The sequence below is a fragment of the Ceratotherium simum genome, chromosome 3 (genome assembly GCF_057802395.1).
Source record: "Ceratotherium simum simum isolate JZ-2026a chromosome 3, ASM5780239v1, whole genome shotgun sequence".
In the NCBI taxonomy this organism is placed as follows: domain Eukaryota; kingdom Metazoa; phylum Chordata; class Mammalia; order Perissodactyla; family Rhinocerotidae; genus Ceratotherium; species Ceratotherium simum.
The window spans coordinates 73,437,954-73,457,911 of NC_141902.1; the positions used below are offsets into that span (position 1 = coordinate 73,437,954).

The window sequence follows — 19,958 nt, forward strand, 5'->3', positions numbered from 1 at the left end:
TAAATTTCAAACATACAAAACAAATGAAAGGATTTTATAATAAACACCCACATATCCACCTAGATTCTACAATTAGCATTGTACTATACTTGCTTTCACACTTATCTGTATACATTAAATAAATCCACAAGGTTACAGGACTCCTGCTGTGGTCTAACTGCATTCATCGGTCAACACGATATTAGGAAATTCCTTCCATGTCAGTGTCTATAAAGCCTTAGCACCATGTTCAAAGTGTGTGGCCCGTTCTTCTTGTATGGACATGCAGTGCTGAATACAGCAGGCGCAGCCACTGACCTCTGGGAGCTTTCATGGAGTTATGAGAGTCTTTGGTAAAACTGTGGTAGAGATTGAGATTGTAGGAACTGAATCACGTTTTAATGCATGTGAGACATTCACCAATTTAACAGAACCCTGCAGTGAACCTCAACAATGTCAAGTTTCTCAGCAGTTTCTCTGGTTAGGGCATACTGCTACTGCAACCCACAAAACATAAAAAAAAAAGTGCATTAGCATTTCTTAGAGTCTCCTCCTGGTGCTTCCCCACACAGTGAAGCATTCCTGCTCTTTCTCTGGCCCCTGATGAGTGCTGGGCCATCAAGGGCCCCATCTACACACAGGCAGCGCCACCTACCCCAGACAGTTCTTATCAGGGTGGGTGGTGTCCTGGATATATTCATTAATCATATCCAAAATACTGAAGAAGGATATGCTTTCATTAATTAGAAAAGATTCAAGGTTATGGCAATAATGGCTCTCCACTGAATTCCATCCTGCTCTTCTGAGAAGGGGAGAAGGAGCTGGGCAGGGACTTGCATTATTCTCATGGCGAATAAATTTACAAATGGTAACTTGTACCTGCTGTCAGTTTTCTTGTCGCCAAGAGCTAGGCTCACCATTCTACACGGTTATCTAACTTCATCCTCTACTATTACCATAATTTTTCAGACTGTGAAACTAAGGCTTAGAAAGATACAGTAATTGCCCAGGGTCATCCAGTTTATCAGTGTAAACTCGGATTTAAGCCAAAGCAATCTGACTGTGGAGTTAGCCAGCTACCTCATCAACTCTTTCTTCCTTCCTACCTCCAAAAGCATTTCGAGTCCTTACAGTGTTAAGTTCTGTCCTAAGGGCTAGATGCTCACTGGGGTGGGAGAGGCAGTGGATGAGGAAACAAGAACATGTGTGGTATCTCAGAGAAAATGGAACAGAATCCGAGGGTGGGGGTCGGTACCATTGTACACAGGAGAATCTGGGAGGGCTCCTTCACTATGGTGAGCTTTACACCAAGACCTGGAGAAAGTGAGAAAAAAACTATGCACATGTCTACAGGGAGAAGATTCTTGTCTGAGAGAAGAGCAGATGCAGGGTTCTGATGCAGGTGTGCCTGGCACGTGGGGGACACAGGTGCCCCACGTGGCTGAAGCCCTGGAGGAGCCAGTAGAGTGTCTGGGCAGGAGTTGGAGAAGCCTTGGGAACACAGTAAGGACTTGGCCTTTATTCTGAGTGAGCTGGAGCGTGATTGCACAGACACAGCTGACCAGTCTGGCTGCTCCGATGGGACAGAGTGTAAGTGCCCAGGTGGTGACTGCCAGCATCCACACAGAGACTGCCTCTGGGCCAGGTGAAAACTTCACAGCCGCTGAGAATGGACACAGACCTTCCAAAGTGCGGTAACTGGGTGTGAGGGAGAGAGAGAAGTCAAGGACAACTCTAAGGTCTGCAAAGATGGAAGGGACACATTTGAGGTGGTTCATAGATGTTACATTTGAAATCTCTGGTGGACACCCAACCATCAGACTATCTACCCCCTTGCAAAGCGTCTTTGTCAACAATACTAAAATTAAATGAGATGATACAGATATCAATTCCTTACTGAGTGAGCATGTGTTGGGGCCCTTCCTGGGCATGTTGCATAGGCAGTTTACTTTATTTTATCCTCACAATCCTGTGAGTTGGGTGTTGCTATTCCCAGGTCCTCTCCTAGGCCCTATGACTTCTACCACATCACCCCGTTTCTATGTCAAGCGTGGGGCAGGGAGAAGACACCAAGAACATGGCTCAGCCTTGACTCTCAAACTCAACAATAGTCATTAAGGGCTGAGACTTGACCCTGACCTCTGGCCTGTGGCCTTGAGCAAGTCACTCTTGTAGCCTGCTTTCCCCCTGGCAGAGTGGGATGGTGTGAGCATCGCCTCACAGGCCAGTGAGACATAACGTGGGGCTCTCCCTAACCCAAATCACGTTCACTGTTACTGCTACTCTCATTCTTAGAATTTAATGCCCCAATATTTGTAGTCTAATATGAAAACTATCAACCTGCTTGGTTCGCCTTGGATTTACGTCTTGTGGGATTTTCTGGGTTATTTTTCCTAGTTTTCAGTTAAATGAAAAATAGAAATTGGCAAAGACCCCCTCCCACCTGCCTTGGAAGTATATGAGGGCTAAATGCACTCTCCCTTGGTCCTCTGCCTCTCACTGTCTGTCTTGATTTACGAGGTGAAGAGTGACAGTGAGATGGAGATTAAATGGCTGAATGGTTTGACAAAGTCCCTGCGTGCCATGCAGTCTTAAAAGGATCTAAGATGACAAAAAAATACAAGCCACTCACAAGGAAGGATAAGGACACCAGGCTTGTCTAGACCTTGTGTTTTAGCTGCAAAGGAATGACCAGTGGACATGAGATCTCTTGTGGAAACTCTGTGACCTCCCAAAGCCACACAGCCCATGTCTTCTCTCTCAGCACTGGTCACAGGCCAATCCCAGGTGTTTTCAGGATCTGGGGCTCCTTTCCCTCTCCCAACATGGCTTCTGGAGCCTTCCTCACCAGTCTCTCCTCCCTCTGTTAGGCCCACTGTATGCATCTGTCCTCCAGTTCTGGCCATGGTGGTGCTGACACGCTGAGCTGACCCAGGTCTCTTCAGGCTTCCTGAACATATGGAGCAACGGGGTTTCTACAGTTCATTTGGTAATTAATCAGTAATCTCTCTCCGATGTTGAACTTATCTGCCCTACTTGCAACTACATTGCAAACTCCTCAAGACAGGTTCATGCCTTATATATCTTTGTATCAACCTATATTGACTGTTTCTATTTTTATTTATTGACAGCTTATCAATTTTCAAAAAAGACAACTGCAGGTTGTTTAGTTGATTTTGGACTTTTCCTCTTACAATCCCTCCCAATGTTGAGTAGTGAAAAGAGCCCTGGACTAGAAATTGGAAGACACTGTTTCCCATCTCAGATCTACCGTGGGCCAGCTGTGTGCCTGTGGGAAGCACAGGTAACCTCTCCAGGCCTTTGTTCCTCATGAATGGAAGGAAAGTCTCGGACAGGATAATCTGTAAGATACCTTCAAGCTTGAAACTTTTAAACGTCTCTGATGTATACGGAGAGAAACCTTGAAGGCTAAAACGATGGCTGAGAAAGTGATCAGAAAAGAAAAAACGTGTGACAAGAGTGGTGATTTCTCCAAATAGAGTTTATTGTGTGTACAAAGGGGAAATCACAAGCCAACACACTAATTTTTTGGCTATTTTTTAAGTTGCCAAAAATAAGTACTGATGGGAAGGGCTTTTTGTTAATGTCACTAAAGGAAAAAAAATATTAAGGCAGTAAAGGATGCAGGCAGGTATGAACAAAAGGATTAACATAGTCTGTAACTCTATGGGGAGCCCGAAAAACATGCTTCTGGGAGAGAGAATCCAGCTCAACTGTTCCCCCAAAATGCATGTTTCCCCCAAAGCACAAGTTCTAAAGGTCTCTCAGTTCTCTCTCTTTTTTTTTTTTTTCCTTTATCTCCCCAAAGTCCCAGTAGATAGTTGTACGTCATAGTTGCACATCCCTCTAGTTGCTGTATGTGGGACGCCGCCTCAGCGTGGCTGGACAAGCAGTGCGTCGGCGCGCGCCCGGGATCTGAACCCGGGCCGCCAGTAGCAGAGCGTGCACACTTAACCACTAAGCCACGGGGCCGGCCCCTCTCAGTTCTCTTCTGTAATAACCTGATACACTGTGAACTGTGGAAGACTTTTCACAAGGCTCTGGAAGCAGGCAAGATTCTATTATTCCAGCCAAAACAATTAAGAAATACCCTGAGGAGGATTTGTAAGGAGAGAAAGACAGACCAAAGGTTTAATCAGCATGTTCCTAAAGCTGGAAGATTCCACAGAGACAGTTGACTTCAACAGCGTTTGACATGTCCTGGTGGGCATGAAAGCTAAGGACACCGTATCTTTGTCATTTGTATTGTTCCCTATGTTTGAGTTAAATAAATTCCCTCTTGATTTTAACCTTAGCAGAAGTGTGTCTCTTCTGAAGAAATGACATAATTCCTCTTCTGAGAGAGAGTTACAGCAGACATCATTCCCCTTTGTTCTCTGGCTATTGGGAAGCTCATCATTTCCCTTTGTTCTGTGGCTATTGGGAAGTTATCATTCCCCTTTGTCCTCTGGCTATTGGGAAGTTCACCCTTCATTTTATGTTCAAGCTCAACTAATTATAACAACCCAGAAGGCTAAAGTATTTGAGGGCTTCTCCACTTAGGGCTCCAGTTTCACTTTAAATGTTGCTTTATATATATTATTTGGTCTTTAGCAACCTATTTCATCATTCTCCAATCACACAAACTTCAAACGCTGGAGACATTTCTGATTCCTTTCTCTCCCTTATCTTCACATCCTGTGCCTCACTAATCCTTGTCAATTCTGGCACATTCGCCCCCTTTGCACCCTCACTACAACAACCGTCTAACAACTATCTAACTGGTCTGTCTGTATCTGTTCTCTCTCCCTCTCCAGCTCTCCCTGCATTCTGTTACATATTGATCTTTTTCAGACACATCACTGTCATTTCTTAATTCAAAAGCTTTCAATGTTTTGCCATCAGAAAACAGTTGGGATCTCCCAGCCTGACATTCTGTTCTAGACATCTCTCCTTTTCCACTGCATGCTGCTTAGGAGTCCCTGGATCTGTCCACCATTTTCTTTCCTCCCAAAACTCCTGCCACCATAACTTCCTGTTAAATCCTAACTTTAATAACTTAAAATGCCAACTCTTCCCTGATTTCCCATGACAGGCGCAGTCTCCACCCCCATGAAATGTCAGAGGAAATTTTACTTCCCTTATTACTGTCTGCATTATTATACATTAGTATTAGTATATTATCTGCACATAATAGTTGGAGAGAAGCAAAGTACAGTGGTTAAGAGCATGAAGTCTGAAGCTTGTTTTACAATCTTGACTCATGACCTTGCGCAAGTTACTTAAGCACCTTAAGCGTCAGTGTCGTTCTGTGAAAAATGAAGAGAATAGTAGTATGTATCATATTGGGTCGTTTTAAGAGTTAAGTGAATTAATTCATTAATATATGAATATAGCTGTCAAAACAGTATCTCAAACATGGTAAGTGCTCTTAATTGCTAGGTACTATTTTTACCTCTTAGTTAAACACATGACTCTCTACATCCTGTTGGTCCTTGAAGGCAAGGACCAAGCATCTTGAATGCTTCATTGCACCAGCACTGAGATTCTTCCAAGTTCCAATAATGAAGAGAGTATATGACATTTATTTAACTCTGCAATCTTTCATTTCAAGTTTTAATGATATCAGTCTTTAAAATTCCTGACTCTTAAACATTAACTATAACTGAAATAGCATATGAAGGGACTTCTGGATTCAGCTCCAACAAGAAAAGAGCTTGGAAGTCATTACACCCGTCTTTACAATGAGAAAAAGATGGACTAATTGAAAGTCACTGACTTTTCTTGGACCCATCAGAGAACTGAGGTCGCAAGGCAATCACCACAAGGAATCTGGAGAGACTGACGAACATAGAGAGTCAAGGTGGAGGTCTGTTTTATCTGGAGGAGAAGTCACTGAAGCCATAAACTGGTAAGAATACTTAAATAGTAATTTTGGTTATTGCTGGAGGCTGATTGTGAACCAGCATGAGACTGAGAAACTTCTGGGGGCAGCAACCTCAGGGGGGCCTCTCAACACTTTCATGAGCTTTACCTCCTTGAACCGTATAAGGCTCTCAAAGTAAAGATCCCTTCTTTTCTCTGGCAAGGGAAGATTAATCATTGTGAAATACACCCAGAGCATTTGCCATAACAAAGACCTACTCTAGAGAGGAAAAGATTTTACCAGAGCCTATCCCAGTTGGAAGAAGGGCATTCCTCCCACTCCAGGCCCCTCTAGTCTTCCTGATTCAACTAAAAGGATAGGGCACAGTCAACAGGAACTAGGAAATAGACTGGGAACATTGTAGCCAGGGAAGGGAGTATGTGTAGGCGGAAAACCCTATACCACTGGAGAAACACTTGTGAAGGTCACAGACAGAAACACTTACTTAAAGTGTTACTAAACACTCCTACTTAAAGACTGAGATGTAACTGTAAGACTATAGAAAGCTCTCCTCCCCAACACCTCTCCACAAACCAACAGGGCTCCAGTATAAGAACAGTGGATTAGAGCTGAGAGAGCTGCAAGGTGCAGACTCTCTCTGAGGAGGCATACCCAGGAAGCCCAAATTAAGAGACAGATAAACACAAGGACACTGGGGGATGTTTAGCTTCTGGTACCTACCAGCCCAACTCCTTGTCAGATCAACATAAACGCTCACACTAAGGGCCTATATACCAGAACCTGTTAACTAATACAACTTGCCTGGCTTTCAAAAGAAACCTTAAGGCATGCCAAAAGGCAACAAACAAACAAAACAGTCTGAGAGACAAAGCCATGAACAGAACCATACTCACAGATGTCACACATGTTGGAATTATCAGACAAGAAATTTAAAATAACTATGTTTAATATGTTAAGGGTTGTAATGAAAAAGTAGACAACATGCAAGGACAGTTGGGTCATATAAGCAGAAAGCTGAAAACACTGAGAAAGAATTAAAAGAAAATGTTATAAACCAAAAACTCTGTAACAGAAATGAATAATGTCTTTCATGGGCTCATCAGTAGACGACGCAGATAAGAAAATAATCAATGAGCTTGAAGATAGGTCAATAGAAACTTCTACAAAAAATGAAAAGAAAGAAAAAAAATAATAATGATAAAAGACCATAACATCCAAGAACCGTGGGGCAATTACAAAAGGTGTAACATACACATAATTGAAATACAAAAAAGAAGAGAAAGAGAAAAAGGAGAAGAAATATATGAAATAATAAAACAATGGCTAAGAACTTTCCAAGATTGACAGACACCAAACCACACATTCAGGAAGCTCAGAGAACACCAAGCAGGATAAAAAAATCAACAACAAAAAAAACCCATCACCTAGACCTATCATATTCAAACTGCAGAAAACCAAAGACAAACAGTAAATTTTGGAAAAAGCCAAGAGTTTGCTGACAGAGTGGGAGGAGGCTTGAAAATTCTAACATTAAACAGGGACAAGAATTCCAGTTCACTTATCAGAAACACTTATCAGTGCACTTAAATGCTGGTACAGACACGTTGGAAGACAGTGTAGCAGCTTCTTAAAAAACTAAACATACTCTAACCATACAATTCAGCAATCATACTTCTTGGTATTTACCCAAAGTAATTTACATCAACACAAAAACCTGCAGACAGATTCTTATAGCAGCTTTATTCATAACTGCCAAACCTTGGAAGCAACCAAGTTGTCCTTCAGTAGGTGAATGCAGAAATAAACTATGGTACATCCAGACAGTGGAATATTATTCAGCACTAAAAAGAAATGAGCTATCAAGCCATAAAAAAAAATGGAGGAAAATTAAACGCATATTACTAAATGAAAAAAGCCAGCAGAGGCTATATACTGTATTATTCCAACTATATGACGTTCCGGGAAAGGCAGAACTATGGAGACAGTAAAAAGATCGGTGGTTGCCATGGGTTAAGGGCAGGGTATAGGGATGAATAGGTTGAGCACAGAGTTTTAGGGCAGTGAAAGCACTCTATATGACACAATAATTGTGAATACATGTCATTATACACTTTTCTAAACCCAAAGAATATACAACGCTAAGAGTGAACCCTAATGTAAACTATGGACTTTGTGTGAGTATGATGTGTCAATGTAGGTTCATCAATTGTAACAAATGTACAACTCTGGTGGGAAATGCTGATAATGGGGGAGGCTCTGCCATGTGTAGGAGCAGAAAGTATATGAGAAATCTCTGTACCTTCCTCTCAATTTTGCCGTGAACCTTATAATAAAGTCTTAAAAAAAAAGAGAAAGAAACCATGCAAGCAAGAGAATAGAATGAGTCTTTAAAATGTTAAAAGAAAGAATAAAACACCAACCTAGAATCCAGTATCTGGATAATAGACTTTCTCATACAAACAAAAACTAAAGGAATTTTTCAACAGTAGACTAGCCTTGCAAGAAATGTTAAAATACATTAATCAGGCAGAAGAAAAATGATCTAACTCAGAAACTCAGATCTACATAAAGAAGAGTATTAGAGAAAAAATAAAGAGGAAATAAAATATTTTACTTATTTTTAATTGATGTAAAACATAACTACTTAAAGTAATAATAGCAACACTGTAATTATAGCATATGGATAAGTTAAATAAAGGCTAGCGATGTCACAGTGACAGAAAAAAGAAAACAGGAATTCTCTATTCAGGAGCCTCCACTACACATGAAGCAACACTATATTATTTGAAATTAGATTTGTTAAAAATGTAAATTGTAAACTTTAAGGCAATTACCAAAAATTTTTTAAAGGAAGTATAATTCACGTGCTAAGAGAGTTAAACGGAATCACATAAAATCACATGAAATGGGGGCCAGCCCCGTGGCTTAGGGGTTAAGTGCGCACGCTCTGCTACTGGCGGCCCAGGTTCGGATCCCAGGAGCGCACCGATGCACCACTTCTCCGGCCATGCTGAGGCCGCATCCCACATGCAGCAACTAGAAGGATGTGCAACTATGACATACAACTAGCTACTGGGGCTTTGAGGGAGAAAAAAGGAGGAGGATTGGCAATAGATGTTAGCTCAGAGCCGGTCTTCCTCAGCAAAAAGAGGAGGATTAGCATGGATGTTAGCTCAGGGCTGATCTTCCTCACACACACAAAAAAAAAATCACATGAAATGCTCAATTAAAACCAGAGAAGGTAGAAAAAGGGAGAGCAGAACCAAAGAATAAACGTAAGGAACAGAAAACAGTTATAAACATGGTAGATATTAATCCAGTTATACCAATGATCAGTTTAAATGTAAATGCTCTAAATACTTGGAGTAAGAAAACAGCGATTGTCAGAGTAGATTTTTTTAAAAAAAGACCTACAAGTTGTCTACAAGAAACCCATTTTAAACATAAAGATCCAGACAGTAAAGGGATGGAAAAAGATATACTAACAGTACTCAAAAGAAAGAATAGCTATACTAATTTCAAACAAGGCTGACACCAGAACAAGGAAGTTAATCAGGAATAAAAAGTGGTGTTACATCATGATAGAGGTGTTAACTCTCCAAGAAGACAAAGCAATCCTAGATGCGTATGTACTAACAAGACAACATCAAACCACAAGAGGCAAAACTGAAAGAACTGAAAGGAGAAATATGCTCTGTTTAGTTAGAGACTTCAACACCCCTATCTTAGTAAATGGCAGTGATGAGACTCAAATCTAAATCAAAAACAATGTGTTATCAATTGGTAATTTTCCAATTAGTTCATAAAGCTATGATCAAAGACAGCATCAATTAACAGTTTGAAATGTCTTAATAAATGTTTATAGAATTTGATATATAATTTTGTCATAAGAATTACATTGCCTTTCAAAAGTTAACATTATTTAATTCAGCTAAATTGAGAGAAAGTTTCAGATACTCAATTCTGTCCAATATTAACTTTTCACTACAAGAATTCTTTAATGAAAATTCTTTAAAAAGACTAGTAATGTAATGCGCGCTGGGGAGATAGATACACACTAAGTAGCAAAATATATTTGCATTGACATTGATAGTCTGTATCAGATCTATAAGAATAAAAATAGATTATCACCTCTCATTGCTAAGGCATTAAGATTATTAAGGAAATCCATCATCTACACCACACAGTCTGCCCCCACGTTTCTGTTAGCCCAAGCATGCAAATACAAAAATGTGTTAGGTCAGAATAAGCCTAACAAGTGGAGAACAGACATGACACTGCACTGCAGTCCCCTCAGAGCAGATCACCTTATTCACAAGATGATGACCTAAGATCCTAGCACTCCCTAAGTTCTCAGGAAATACACCACTCAATATAAGCTATGTGCCAAACACAATAATAGAACACTGAAACAAGGTGTTCCCCTTTACCCACAACTGTATTTTTCTTTATTCAAGCTCAAAGGATGTGCATCGTCCTCAAATCCACAACCTTTGCCTGGCTGGCATGGCTCCAAGAAAATAGATGAGAATGCACAGAGTTATCTGAGTTTCTCCAGCTCTTGGTCACCCAAAGAAAGGAAATGTGTCTAAAAGTGTAGAATGTAGTCCACCTGGTACTTAAACATTACCCAAATCTGCTGTTCATGCTCCCATAAAGAATAACTGAATTGTTTTGGCTCTATTCCAGTAACGAAAATGAATAAAGAATGAAGTTCTACTTTCAACTCTCTCTTTCCTGATTCCTGCCTTCTGTCTTTCTCATCCTTTCTTCTTTTCTTTCTTCCTTCTCTTTTTTTTTGCTGGATAAATAAATTTGAATTTTATTTATGAATGATGAGTAATGTTTAAAGACTTTAAAGAAGAAGAGTGATTCAGAATTCCTGTTTAGGTAGATCCTTTAGTTGAATCAGCGGAGAACAGATTTTAAATCTGGGTGGTGGTGAAAGTTTAAAGAATGACAATGACAGAGGAAAGGGAATTAATACACAAATTCAAGATATACTTAAAACAATATACATTTGACAGTTATTTGCACGTACAAATGTCATGCCTCTCAGCTCCAAATTCACCCTTCATTACCTGCTGTATGATGATAAAGATGGACCCTGTCAACATTTCTCCTTTACAGTTGGCATGAGGGTTAAGTGTTATCAGTAGAGGGCATAGGAAGCAAACAGAAAAAGGATGGGACTTCTCTTCCTAGTTTAAGTGTGCCTCCCTTGGCTTTTCCTTCTCTTGCCGTACAGCTGCACACCCAGCACGTGCAGTTCCTTGGGGAGTTGCAGCCCCAGTTCTGGCCTGCTTACCACCTCACCACAGTGAGGTCTCCATAGGAACACTGCTCACCCCAGGTCTTGTGCTTCCTGTTCAGTGAGCAGCTCCTGATGCCTTGACTCTCCCTATGCACCCATCTATGTGCCACAGTCTACCTGCACCCCATAGGTGTGTCAAACAACACCTGACACAGACACCACACACTTCAGACCTCACACCACCCAGCCATTTAGCAGCTCCTGAAGCCCAGCTCCCTCTTTGGTCTTTCCACCAGGCTTGGTCACCTGCGCCCGGAGGGTTGCTTCTTGCTTGAAAATCCCAGTGAAGACTTTTACCCATCTGGACTCTGGCCAGGTGTTTTCTGCTTGCCTGCCAACTGTAAACCAGCGCTGGCCCAGTTCAACTCGGAGAGTTTTCTCCACCCTCTGGTGAGCTGGCACCACACCTGCTCCAACAAGGTCTCAATGCAAGTTTTGGGAAGATGTTCTGCTTTCAGTTTGTTTCTTCCTTGGATATTCTCCCTCAGCCCTAGGTTGTTTTTTAATAGATTTTATTATTTTGGGAGCAGTTTTAGGTTCACAGCAAAAATGAGCAAAAAGTACAGAGATTTCCCGTTTCTTTTTCTTTGAGATGCAATTTTAGAATGTGTTGATGGACAACGTTCTCAAATGGGAACAGCATACATTCTCATTAACGAGCTAACCACCCACTTAGTCAAATGGCATTCCCCAAAATGAGGCAATACATAGACTGCATCATCTTTTTTTTTTTTTTCTCATAAGGAAGATCAGCCCTGAGCTGACATCTGCCAATCCTCCTCTTTTTGCTGAGGAAGATTGGCCCTGGGCTAACATCCGTGCCCATCTTCCTCCACTTTATACGGGACGCCGCCGCAGCATGCCTTGACAAGCAGTGCGTTGGTGTGCGCCCAGGATCCGAACCCCAGGCCACTGCAGCAGAGCACGTGCACTTAACCCCTACGCCACCGGGCCAGCCCCTGGCTGCATCATCTTGAGCTGTTAATACAAATGGTTTACCTTAGGCAGCCATCTACACAGAATAAGAATTCATTAAGCACCTACTGTGAAGAGGCATTAGGAGCCCATAGAAGACATGCTCCCTGACCTCCAAAAATCAACAAGGCCAAACTTTTTTGAAAATACTGACTACGTGTACAGAAAGAATAATTTATAATCAAAATGCATTGATACACTTCGTTCCCAATTTTATTAGGGCTTCATTGGCCCATCAGAGGAAATTACTTGGTTTATAGATTTCTTATTTTTGTCTTTTCATGCTGTTGAGGTAAGAACAAAGCACGTACACCAGACATTCTTTTGGTTCATCACTGACTACTGCAGCGTCTTCTGCAACCCATGACCTTCTTACACTGATTAAACAGGGCCATCAGCAGACAAGTGCAGTTTCTCCTAAATAATGGAAAAGCTAAGCTCTCAGTCCACTTTTCTCCCTCTTTTTTTTTTTTTTTTTTGTGAGGGAGATTGGCCTTGTGCTAACATCTGTATCAATCTTTCCTCTATTTTGTATGTGGGTCACCACCACAGCATGGCTTGATGAGTGGTGTGGGTCTGCACCAGGGATCCAAACCCAAGAACCCAGGCCACTGAAGCAGTGCATGTGAACTTAACCACTATGCAACTGGGCAGGCCTCTCTCCCTCCTTTTTCATATCTATCCATGAATGGATACCAGATAAGCCAGGGACACCAAGCAATACTGTGATTGGGCAGCTCAGAGGGGCAGGGGAGCTTAAAGGGAGAAAGAGAACTTTTACAGTAGACAAGCAGAGTCTTTGAAATACTTTTGGTAGAATTTCTGTGTTCTCAGACAATTTACTATATTTTGCTGTTGCTTGCTGAGTGCACCCACCTTGGCATTGCTCATGTAGTCCTGGAACCGTCCCCGCACTCTTGCTGAGATGTGTTTTAACTCCTGAGCAGAGGGGCGAACAATGTGAAGCTTCCTAAGAGCCCAGACTACAGGCCAGAGGCATGTGAGTCAGGAGTATTTCTCTATGTCCAGGGCCTCCCTCGTTCAGGCAGAACATTCTGAATCAGGATCTAGGAGGCAGGCTCTCTCCTCCTTGGTTCATTCAATGGAACAAATGCAAATCACAGGGGAGAGAAGCTCCAAGAATTCCTAGCGTCATTTAATAAGCTATTTACGAATGATGTTCACAATGCTTTGATGAAGAATGTGACAAGTTCTCCCCTGAAAAATGTATCCTTTCCTTAGGAATCTCCTGATAATTTGCATTTCCAAGTTCCTTTTCTGTCTGGAAGGTTTGTGGGAAGAGAAGTGGTAGCTCTGTCCTGTCCTGCACGTAGGTCCATGCTTTTCAATCATCCATCAAGGAGGCAGTGGTCAGAGCACAGACAGAAGTGATAGAGAAAACATTTCTAGAATCCCCCACAAGGGGTAATTTGCCTTGACATTGGCTCTCTTTAGCTAATAACTGCCCAGATAATGGCTGGTGTGGTAGAGAAAACACTGGACTCAGAGAAGCAAGAGCTGAGTTCACTCTGTCACTCTACCATGCACTAGCTGTGTGACCTTGCACTGGTGTTTGCATTCTTCCTCTAAGACTCAGTTTTCTCATCTGTGAAAGGGGGATGGTAGGTGGGAATGGGGCTTAGAATGTGTTTCTCTGCACATTGACAGGAAACTCACACACAGACGAGGGACTCCCAGTGGTCTCTGGCCACTGCTAGTGCTGGGTGTGGTGTCAGCCCAGTGGAAGAACCAGTGTGCGCTTAGGACTGCTGTAACTTTGCAGCAGCGGGACCCAGACGTGCTGACACTGAGATTTACTAACTGGCATTTACTCCTCTTCCAAATTAATTATCCTGGGAGAATAGAGCATTGCCTTTTAAAATTCTGAAAATGAGCCAACATTCTCAGACATCTCCGACATCGCTGTAACAGCACTGACATTTCCCTAATAATTTCTCTAGTTCCAGGCGGTTACAGCTGGCACAGGTGTCAGAGATAAAGAGCACCATGTGGGTTTTTTCTTCTATCTTAAATGGTGTACTGGGGCAGAGAGCTAGGCCACAGCAAAATACATCTCATATCTTGTGGGCTGAGTATGTCTTTTCACGCCAACTGTCCTCTTCCAATAACAATAAAAATGATAGTGATAATAATAATCAAAAGCACAGACTCTGCAGCCATCCTGCTTGGTTCAAACCAGTTGTCCTTGCTCCCTGGAGTGATGTGGGCAAATGACCTCACTGCTCCTCTCTGGGTTTCCCCAGTTGTGGAAGACATTGAGAAAAACCAGGCCTCCCAAGGTCTTTGTAAAGATCAAATGGGCTGATGACGGCAGGTGCTCAGAACAGTGCCTGGCATGTACTGAATCCAAGTACGTAAGTGTTAGAAGGAAGCTGAGGATTTCCCAGTTCTGACACCGAGCTCCGTGCTTAACACTGAACTCCACATCCCCACCCCAACCCCCCACCACACATACGCCTCCAGCCTGCCAGTAGTCTGAGCAGGGAGGGGGCTGGCCCAGGGGCTCTCTGACACTCAGCGTGGTTCACCCTTTATTTTTAAAGTTTTAAAAAGTTTTTTAAACTTTATTTTAGTCAATGCATGCATTATATAAAACAACAAAAACACACAAAGAGGCTAGAGATTTCACTATTTCTACTCCCCAAAATAGCGTTTACTATCAAAGCTTGAGATGGGGGCAAAAAATTAAAAAGGCACATAACATTTTTTCCATAAAAAAATGAAAGCGACCATTAATTCCCGCCCCCCGCTGCCACATCACACTGATTAAATTTCTTCTGGAAAACCACTCATAAAAACAAAACAAAACAAAAGTCCTGAGCTGGACAGTAAATACTCAAGTGGATTGTTAACCTAGACAACATTTGGTAGTTTAAAGAATCATTTAGGTGTTTTGAAGTCTTCCTCTTTTCTTAGTACAGTGTTCCAGCCATCCTGCCCTTCTTTCCCTCCAAAACATATCCCAGAGCAGAGATGCTTGTATCATTGAGTCTCTGTTCCTAAGAACTAGTTTTCAAAAAGAAAATACTGCATAAAAATACGTAACAGAACTATGAAAGATGTAGGGAAGGAGTCTTTTCTTCATAGCTTTGCATGGTTTCTTTTGCAGATTCTTCAGAGCTTGTCCACCCCTGAGTAAGACAGCACTTGTGGGATTACGTCAGATGAAAGATAAAAAAGATCTACTATAAACCAAGGTGATGCTCTCGTCATTAGATTCCCAGTTGTTGCTGCTGGAGCTTCAGTTCCGTCTACACTGACTTCAACTTTTGCTTTTTGCAAGACGTGAGAAACATGAAGGTTTTCTGATCTTGTTATTTTTGCAAAATATGCCTTTGATAGATTAAGCATCTTGTAATGCCAAGAACTTTCAGCAGCTCCTTCAAATCAGTTTGTGCTATGGCTGTGAACTTAGACAAGATCAGCTGCGTGCTACTGGTGCCATGATGCTCACATCAGCAGTGTACGGTCTTGGTGCTTATGTGGGGGATGATGGCCGACAGTGGAGTGGAGGTGGGGCTGGAGGTGTGTAGCACAATCAGCATGCTGACGTTTTCCCCATGGTAGGGCAGTTCAATGAAGTTGTACCATAAATCATCAGGGGTGCTTATTGACCCCCAACAGAACATGGAGGGCTAAACTAGCATCAGCACTGATAGGATTTCCCATCAGCTGCCAAAAATGTACATTTCTTTGTGTTCTCAGGTTGACATTTTGATTTCTCTAAACCTTTAAAATACACTGCACTGACCAGGACCAGTCCAGTGAACACGCCATTGATAAGATCTAGGGAAAGGAGATTGTTCATCATACCCCTGGTTTCATTTTTTAACACAGTCACAGAGCCCCGTGTCTGCAAGCAACCCTTATACAGAAGTGTATACATTGTTGGTTCCTCTAAATTGGTGAAGTTAAGCCCAGTATGAAAGGCTAATGGATAGTGAGGGTTTGGCTGTTTTCTCTTCCCTAGAAGACCTTCCCTATGCAGAGTAGGTCTACCACAGCTGTGCATCCTTGGGGACTCCAACAGCAAAAGAGACACTGGAAATATTCCTCACACTTACTCCTGCCACTCTCATCGATGTCTGCATCCTTGGCTAAATCAACTAGAAATCTATAAGGGGTGTGCTTCTAGTCCCTTCCATCATTTTGTAACTTGCTGTCATTTCTACCTTGTAGATAGGGGGAGGGAGGTTTACAGGGGTTTAGAGAGGTGAAGAAAGTTTCCTGACATTCTACAGCGAATAAGGAGGCAGCTGGGACTCCAGCCAGGAAGCCTTGCTTCATGGTCTCAGTCTCTCCCTTGCAGACCACCCCCACCCCCCCAAACACTCTCTGTAGCCGCAGGGTTATTCATAGTAATGACAATCAAATGACTCCTTCCTGACCATTCAATACACATGCTTTCATTTAATTTAATCTTCATAGTAACAGATGAGGTGGGTATTACTATCCTCATTTCACAGATGAAAAAATTAAGGCTCAGAGAGGTTCAACAATATGCAAACACCTACACAGTGAGAAGTGGTGGCAGTGGGATGAGATCCCACTCCTGTTTCACTCCAGACCCTCCGACATTTCCATTTTGTTCATTTTCAGGCACTCAGTGTTTGGGATGTGCAGACAGTATCCGTGTGCCCTCCAGTGCAAAGTTTCAAATCCCACTCTTATCCATGTAACCCAGGCTTGAACACAGGCACACCCACAAGTCCATTTGCCACACACCCTTTCAATGGCAAGAGGAAAGGTCTTGCCCTTATGTGATAAGATGTGAGAGATGCTGAAAAATCACATTCTCTAGCACCTCCCTGACCTTTCTGCCACTGTGCCATCCTCCCTCCCTCCACCTGCTGTAGGATGTTTGAGAAAGGGTCACGATACCTATAGGGATCCACGGTGACAGGGCATGCAGGGTCACCTGGCTGCAGCAGGACTACATCAAACAAAAAGCTTCTGTACAGCAAAGAAAGCAATCAACAAAATGAAAAGATAACCTACAGAATGGGAGAAAATATTTGTAAACCATATATCTGATAAGAGGTTAATATCTAAAATACATCAAGAACTCATACAACTCAAGAGCAAAAAGACAAACAACCTGATTAAAAAATGGTAAAAGGACCTGAACAGACATTTTTCCAAAAAAGACATACAGATGGCCAATAGGTGTTCAACATCACTGATTATCAGGGAAATGCAAATCAAAACCACAATGAGATATCACCTCATTCATGTTAGAATGGCCATCGTCAAAAAGACAAGAGATAACAAGGGTTGGCGAGGATGTGGAGAAAAGGGAGCCCTGTTGCTGGGATTGTAAAGTGTCACAGCCACTATGGAAAACAGTATGAAGTTCCTCAAAAAATTAAAAATAGAACTACCATACAATCCATCAATTTCACTTCCGGGTATATATCCAAAGGAAACAAAATCACCATCTCAAATAGATATCTGCACCCCAATGTTCATTGAAGCATTATTCGTAATATTCAAGACATGGAAACAATCTAAGTGTCCATGAATGGAGATGGATAAAGAAGATGTGGTATATACACACACACACACACACACACACACACACACACACGCACACAATGGAATAATATGCAGCCTTAAAAAAAAGGAAATCCTGCCATTTGAAACAACGCAGATGAACCTTGAAGGCATTATGCTAAGTGAAATAAGCCAGTCACAGAAAGACAAACACTGCATGATCTCACTTATATGTAGAATCTGAAATAGTCAAACACACGGCAGAGAGTAGAATGGTGGCTGCCAGGGGCTGGGGGGAGGGGGAAATGGGGAGGTAATGGTCGAAGGGTACAAATTTCAGTTATGCAAGATAAATAAGTTCTGGAGATCCACTATACAGCATGGTTGACTATAGCTAACAATATTGTACTGTATATTTAAAATTTGCTAAGAGGGTAGATTGTATGCTAAGTGTTGTTACCACAAAATAAAAAAAATAATAATAATAAAGGGAGCAGGAGGGAACTTCGGGATGTGATGGATATGTTTATGGCCTTGATGTTGGTGATGGTTTCACGGATGCATACTTATCCCGAAACTCATTGAATTGTATACATTAAATATGTACAGCTTTTTACATGTCAATCATACCTCAATAAAGTGGTTTTAAAAAATAAAATAAAGGTGGCAGAATATCATTGTGAAAGAAAGAAAGAAGAAAAAAAAAGAAGGAATAAAAAGAGTAGGGCCTTCGAAGTCATAAGTCCTGCCTTGCAGTTGGACATTCTTAGCTCTGCCATGACCGGGTCCTTAACCTCTCTGAACAACTTACTTCACCTAAAGCCAGGATTACAAAAACCCACCTTCAAGACTAGACAGTGGAGCCAGTGCAATCATGTGTAGCAGTGATTTGCCACTTTTCCACCACAGTGAGTATAACAGTTACATGCAAGGCGATCCCAAAGCTCTGTCCCTTCTGTTGCAGATGCCATCACTGTCATCATAGAAGGCATGCACAGCCATGACCATCCCCATTGGGCACCCCCCCAGGGCACCCCCTCCCCGCCAGTGTGTATGTCTACAGCAATGGGAAGTAAGGGACAGGGCAGAGCTGGAGAGGCCAGAGATCCCGGAATATGTGGGAAGACAATTGGGCTGGCGGTGAGATGTGAGTACCTTGAAGAGTGTGGGGCAGGCAAAGAGAAACGAGTGTAAAGTCCACCCCATCCACTGCACAGGTCTGCATGGTGTGGTCCCTGATGAGAAACCTGGTTCCCAAAGCACCATCTTGATTTTCACTCATAGATCCAGGCTACTGGACTCCACTGTGTACCCTGGACATGCCACAAGCTCCTTTCAGCTGCATCCAAAGCAGCTGGATTCAAGTAGATGCTGGAGCATCTAGGTCCTTAGTGTCCACATCTCTGGTAGGCTGGGAGGGTGGGAACTTCCCTGTCTGTATTAGTCAGGGTTCTCCAGAGAAGCAAAACAAATAGGAGAGATACATAGAGATAGAGATAGAGATAGGGATAGAGATAGAGATAGAGATAGAGATAGAGATAGAGATAGAGATAGAGATGGAGATATAGAGATATAGAGATAGAAATAGAGATGATAGGAATAGAGATAGAGAGATAGAGATATAACAGATTTATTACAGGAATTGTTTCATGCAATTATGGAGGCTGAGAAGTCCCACGATTTGATTTCTGCAAGCTGGAGACCCCCAAAGCTGGTGGTGTAATTCAGTCCGAGCCCAAAGGCCCAAGAATTGGGAGGGGCATGTTGAAAGTCCCAGTCTGAGTCCAAAGGCCTGAGACCCAGGAGCACCAATGTCTGAGGGCAGGAAAAGACAGATGCCCCAGCTGAAGCAAAGAGAAAATTCCTCCTTCCCCCACCTTTTTGTTCTATTTGGGTGGGCCCTCAATGTTGTGGATGATGCCCACCTGCATTGATAAGGGTGATCTTCTTTACCCAGTCTACTGATTCAAACGCTAATCTCTTCTGGAGACACCCTCACAGACACACCCAGAAAAAATGTTTTACTAGCTATCAAGCTATCAGGGCATCCTTAGCCCAGTCAAGCGGGCACATAAAAATAACCATCGCTCTCCTCTTGGATGATAGGCTTCCTTTCGGAAGTCTCACACCTAAGCGTTGGCTTCAGAGGACACAGGGCCACTGCTGGCATTTCACAGCATATGCTATTTGGTGATTAACTCCTCCAACAGAGAGAAGGGACTTTCAAGGAGCTGTGTGGTTCCTTTCCTGATAAAGCAAAAGGCATGGGAGAGAGGTTCCCCCTGCCAG

At 42.4% G+C, this 19,958-nt stretch overlaps 1 protein-coding gene and 1 pseudogene across 1 annotated transcript in view; both read right to left on the reverse strand.

The window, feature by feature from the left end:
* The window catches only part of GABRG3 (gamma-aminobutyric acid type A receptor subunit gamma3), a 643,128-nt gene that overhangs the window by 226,403 nt on the left and 396,767 nt on the right, over positions 1-19,958 (reverse strand). The window lies entirely within an intron of this gene.
* On the reverse strand, positions 15,190-16,062 carry LOC106800407 (glia-derived nexin pseudogene; annotated as a pseudogene).